This window comes from Anneissia japonica, unplaced genomic scaffold (assembly GCF_011630105.1).
Source record: "Anneissia japonica isolate Jap-2015-1 unplaced genomic scaffold, ASM1163010v1 scaffold1060_len253145_cov167, whole genome shotgun sequence".
Taxonomy (NCBI): Eukaryota; Metazoa; Echinodermata; class Crinoidea; order Comatulida; family Comatulidae; genus Anneissia; species Anneissia japonica.
The window spans coordinates 163,634-170,053 of record NW_022735641.1 but is presented as its reverse complement, the minus strand read 5'-3'; the positions used below and the strand labels follow the sequence as shown (position 1 = coordinate 170,053).

Genomic DNA, 6,420 nt, shown 5'->3' with positions numbered 1-6,420 from the left:
TTTCTGTGAACACCGCGGGCCTTTATGTTGTTGACTAAGTGTTGCAGTCGTACCCTGCGGAGAGCAACTCCGGTATTACCGGGAACTAGAGATGTGGTTCTATGAAGGAAGAAAACCAAGCTTATAAACATCTGACTATGAGAATTATGACAACGGGAACTTGACAATGGTTAACAATGAAAAATTAGTTTTGGATTGGAGTTATTCACGCTGTGGTGTATTTATGTTCTTGAGTTATTTTATCATTTCTAGTAGTACTGTATGAACGCATCGCGAGTGATGTGTTCAAATTGACAATTATTGATTATGAAGATTTTTGTATTTGAGAGGAGTCATGCGCTCCCGCTGACACTAGGCCTTATTCATCAGAAATTTGTGATTATGAAGCTGAGTGCGAGGCTGGGTGATTGTATGTCAAGTCCGGGGTCAGGGCCCAACCAGGTAGATCGTCGGCTTTCCTAGACCCTTCAAATGTATTGGCGGAAGCACAGACAAGAAGGTATGAAGAAAGTTTGTGAAAATAGTAAAAGATGTTTATTATATGAAATGGAATGGGTAGAGTTAGTCTAGGGCTATTAATAAAATCGGGAACACAGTATGAAGTCTACTACTCTCAGTCCTAGACATCTTTCTTGGATTGATGAATAACCGTACAGCAGTGTGCAGCGGTACGTAACGTACAGAAATATTAAGTGTTTTCGAGGAATCTTTGGACACCGTAATCATAACTCAATAACAGAACAATTTTCAACACTACCGTACTGTATGTGGTGTGTTTTTGGGACACCATGGAACCATTATTTACAGTAACTACGGAGGGTATTTTTTGAAGAATATGATTAATCTTCACAAATCGATATTTGAAGAAGATATAAAAAAATGGATTTACCTTTGAAAACCATTTTAAGCATTGTTTCCAATAGTTTATATAAGTCAAAACAATTTTTTAAACAAACAGTATAATACGGCCAATTTAAGTTAATTATCCAGGGAAATGAAATTCTAAAGAATTGAAGGTATGTCAAATAAAATCATAAAATATGGTTTAATACTTCTTATTTTTATTTCATGAAATAAAATTTATATATTTAGTACCAGGTTTCTGACAAAATTAATAAAAAATGGTAAATATATCAAAAAGGTACACCCTCATCAAAATACATCATCACACATGGTGCCTGAAAAATCCCCTAAAAACAGCAATTTTTATTTCTGTATGTTAATTGATCCAAGATATCTACTAACATTGGCAAATTCGAAGGGGCAGGGGGCCCACCTGGCCAGGGCCTCCCCTATACATTCAAGGTGTCAGCACCAGGTAGTAGTAGTAAAGTATTAGCAAAGGGCAGAAGGGGCATTTTAGACTGGCTCGAGAGGTATAGGTAGGCTTACACTACGGTTGTTATTCGGCATGTCCATTGCAGTCCTCAGATTGTAGTAGATACGTGTACCTTACATTTGTTTTGTTTTTTGTAACTCAATATCTTTCTTCATCTTCCAGAACACTTTGAACTCCAGCAACTGAATGCTGATACTGCATGCTTTCAACATTAACAGCAATTAACAGGCTTTACTGCAAATTGAAAAATGGGAAGAGGCCAAGTCGTGCATAAACGGAAGCTATTGATGTTCAAAAGATAAACAGAAAGCAGATAATAATGAATACAGTTAAGAAGATCAGAACAATATACTACAGTTGTATTGAAATTGAAAATGTAACATGAAATTGTTGGTTTTTAGGAATGGTAATGTTAGTTACCCTCATATTTTTTTGGTATAATCAATATTGAGACTGACAAAGAATAATGAAGAATTAAGAATTCTAGAGCTTGCAAAATTCTGAATTTATTTTTAATAACATCCTAATTAGTGTAAAATATAACAAATTTGGAAGTAACAGGGTTAGTATCAGGTTTTACTTTTCAGGACTGGTACTGTATATATTTTTTTTTTGACTAATAAGTTTATTTTAAAATTTAATTATTGTATATTACTGCTGATTAAGTATTTTTTTATTTTTTTATAGAGTTGGATTAAAAATAAAAAACTAAGAATCACACCAGTCTATATATCACTTCAAAAAATTTTAAATTCCCAATGAATTTTTAATAACATTCTAATTAGTGTAAAAAAAAAATTATTTTGATTGTGATTTTTTTTTTCAACTGGCTTGGAAGTAACAGGGTTGTCTACTTTTCATTAATGGTACTGTATATTTTCTTTTATTTATAAATTTAATTTAAAATTTAATCATTGTATATTACTGCTGATTAAGTATTGTTTTATAGAAATTTGGATTTAAAAAACAATCCATGAAACACACCAGTCTAACTATCACTGCCAATTTTTTCAAATTCCCAATGAATTTTTAATAACATTCTAATCAGTGTAAAAAAAAAATTATTTTGATTGTGATTTTTTTTTTTCAACTGGCTTGGAAGTCACAGGCTTGTTTACTTTTCAGTACTGGTACTGTATATATATATATTATATATATATATACTAATAAATTTATTTTAAAATTTAGTTATTGTGTATTACTGCTGATTAAGTATTGTTTTATAGAGATTTGGATTTAAAAAACAATCCATGAAACACACCAGTCTAACTATCACTACCAATTTTTTTTAAGTTCCCAATAAATTTTTAATAACATTCTAATTAGTGTAAAAAACAAATTATTTTAATTGTGATTTATATTTAGAAAAAACGGGTTTGAATTTAATAGTGTTACTATTAGTATTCAGTACTTTTCAATACTGTATAATGTTTGATTGTGATTTTCAATATAATACTGTCAATAAGTTTAGGTGTCATAATCGACATATAATTTTATTTAACATACCCGGAGCCATTTCGACCCCATATATTTATGCTCCTCAACTCCTCATAAATATATAGGGTCGAAATGGCTCCAGCTATGTTAAATAAAAATTATAATATTTACAGGGCTCAGGGCAAATTGCAATTAGTGTATTACAGTAATGTATCTAGATTTTTGAAAGATAGCAGCTTGCACTTGCAGTGATTTTAGATGCAGTACTATACTAGGTAACCAGTTGTATTCACTTATGTACATATATTTATTTTTTGTAAATTGAAATTCCCAATAAAATTTTAATAACATTAAAGGCAGGCCAGCAATATACTATAATAATTCTCAAGCAACATTCCATGCCCAGGTGCTAGTTATGTCAGGTGATGTCCAACCTAACCCTGGACCTCAAGTAGACAGCGCCCGTGAAATTCACATTTACTACCAGAACATTCGGAGCTTGAAAAATAAGATGGAAACATTCCATAGTGAACTACGAGGACATCTACTGGATACAATCGATATTGTTGCCTTGTGTGAGACATGGTTAAATGAAACTGTTACTGATCCTGAAGTATCCCTTGCTAATTTCTCCATGTTCAGGAGAGATAGAGGTGACAGAAGGAGAGGCGGTGGTTTGTTGTTGTTAGTGCATAATAAATTCAAGTCTTCCCGCATTAGCGACATGGAAAACGACAACCAAGAACTTATGTGGGTAGAAATTGTATTTTCCAACACAAAGAAGATACTACTTGGGGTCTATTATAGGCCACCCGGTCAGAGTGTGCAATCCATCAATCAGCTTGCACATTCAGTCGAAACAGCATTGTACCAGTATCCCAACAGTATTGGATGTGATGTGATGATACTTGGGGATTTCAATCTTCCAGCTCTTGGCTGGGATTCATCTGGTCTTCACACCATTAATAACAATGACAGATTAGATAATATGAGTCAGCTTTTTATTGACACAGTATTAAATAGTAATTGCCTTTATCAGTGCAATACTTCCATAACATGTAACAATAGGATTTTAGACTTGGTACTTTGTAGCAAACATCTCGACTCTTCTGGTATTACGTCTGGATTAAATATTTTCAAATCTGATCATGAATCTTTGTCTATTTTTTATACATTTCAGTGCAATGATAATAATGATAATTTTAATAATAATGATAATAGACTTTTATACAATTTTAAAAAACTCAATTTTAATGACCTTGTAAATACTTTAAATTTTATTCCTTGGAATATTCTTGATTTAACTAATGATGTTAATGAGGCCACTTCTTTATTTTATGATTTACTCCATGCAACAATTAAAGATTTTGTTCCTGTGTTTAAACCAAAAAGAAAACTCCCACCTTGGTTTAATCATGAATTATACAAAGCTTTAAAACTTAAGGAAAAATTATTTAAACTTAAGAAAAGAACTAAAACTCGACTTGCTGTTGAAGATTTTAGAATGGCCAGAACAAATTTCAAAAAACTTTGTAATCAGCGGTACAGATGCTCTTTCAAACGATCTGAATATCAATCCTAAAAGATTTTGGTCTTGGATTAGAACATCACGGAAGTCATCAACATTGCCCTCTGTACTCCATTATCAAGGTCAAGTCCATGCCACCTCTTTGAAAAGAGCTAATGCTTTTAGTATTTACTTCAATTCATTTTTTAATACTAATAACAATAATAATAATAATAATACATCTTCTCAGCAGTCTCTAATCCCTGAAGCTCCTGATCTTCCTGAGTACCCCTTGGACTATCTTTCCTCGGTAACCGTCAGTGCTGATGCAGTTTCAGGTCATCTAAGTAAGCTTTGTGTAAATAAGGCCGTTGGCTGTGATGGTATCAGTAACCATTTTGCTTAAAGCTGGTTCTGTTCCGCTTTCTGTTCCCTTAAAAAATATTTGATTTATCTCTTTCCACAGGCAAATTTCCTGATGTCTGGAAACAAGCTAATATTTGTCCCATTTTCAAGGGGGGTTCCCGTAATGAGATTACCAATTACCGTCCCATTTCACTGCTCCCATCTCTTTCCAAAATATTTGAACGTATTCTTTTTGATCAAATTTTTCCCCATGTTTCTCCTGTTTTAAGTTCATTTCAACACGGGTTTATTCCAGGTAGGTCAACTCAAACTAATCTTGCTAGTTTTTTATTCACCGCACTTAATGCAATCAACTCTAAATTACAATGTGACATTATATTCACAGATTTTTCCAAAGCTTTTGACTGCATTTCCCATTCTCAACTTATTTTTAAAATTCAAAAATTTGGTATCACCGGTCCCCTTTTAGCTTAATTTCTGATTATTTCTCTAATCGCAGTCAACGTGTGGTTATTGACGGTTTTTGTTCTAAATCCAAACCCGTTCCATCTGGCGTCCCCCAAGGGTCTATCCTTGGTCCTTTATTTTTCAATTTATTCATTAATGATCTTCCTTATTTTGTTAACAACTCACATTGCCTTATGTACGCTGATGATCTGAAGCTGTATCGTATTGTCGGGACTGAGAGTGATGCTAGGGGTCTTCAGGAAGATCTTGATGCTGTGGTTGCATGGAGTCGGCACTGGGGTCTTTCTCTCAATGTCTCCAAATGTAAATCAATGTCTGTTTCTCTTAAATTAAAACCTTTATATTTTCCTTATAAAATTGGGGATATTGTTTTAGAAAAAGTTTCTGTTCATCGCGATCTGAGTGTCTTCATCATGTTAATTCTAGAAGTATTCGTTCCTGTCCTACCTTTAATGTCCCCTTTTGTAGAGTTGATGTCTGTAAACGTAGTTTTATTTCTAGACTTTCTCTTCAATATAATTCTCTTATTTTAACCTCTAATATTGACATTTTTCACAACAGTTTGTCTATATTTCGTTCTATTATTATTAATCATTTGAATAGGTGAGATTTTTGTACTCTTTCGTCTATATATTTGATATACTGTATTTAAATTTTATATATTTTACCAGCCTGTTAGTGGCGATGATTCGCTGTTGGTTTGATGAAATGAAATAAATAAAAAATAAATAAATAATTACAGTAGAGTAAAATAACAATTATTTTTTTTTCTGATTTTTATTTTAAAATGCTTTTAAAATTAACAGAGTTACTATTCAGTAGTGTAGGCTTACTTTATTTTTTACGATGAATTCTATAAATTAATTATTGTATATTATTGTGATTAAAGTGCCTCTGCCACCTATTCTGACAATTTTTATAAACTACAGCTTGTTTATATTTATAAATATATTATAAACACAAGTGTTGGTCATATATTACGAATAAAATTGATTTTGTACGAAAAAAATGAGTTTAAAGTTTCATTTTTGAAAGACCTTAGAAACAAAGAGGTCACTCAATGACGTCATTGGTGACCGACTTTGCCAAACTTCATCCAAGCGCGAAATCAAAACACTGCGACGGTGGCCTAGCGGAGGAAGAAAAGCCCGAATTTCTACCCTAGGCTGTTAGTATATTACATAGTTTCCCGAGTTTTACACAATATGCCAGTAAATTGTGTTGTAGGGGGTTATAAGTGCACACGAAGTAAATATTTTACGTTACCTAAAGATAGTAAAAGGACGTTGTTGAGTTAACTTTG

The 6,420-nt window shown here is 32.5% G+C and overlaps 1 long non-coding RNA gene across 1 annotated transcript in view; it reads right to left on the bottom strand.

The window, feature by feature from the left end:
• Window positions 1–507: 507 nt before the first annotated feature.
• Window positions 508–6,420, bottom strand: part of LOC117116645 — a 10,181-nt gene continuing 4,268 nt past the window's right edge. The window contains exon 3 of the long non-coding RNA XR_004446797.1: window positions 508–1,620. This is a non-coding gene — a long non-coding RNA (uncharacterized LOC117116645). The remainder of the gene's footprint in view (window positions 1,621–6,420) is intronic.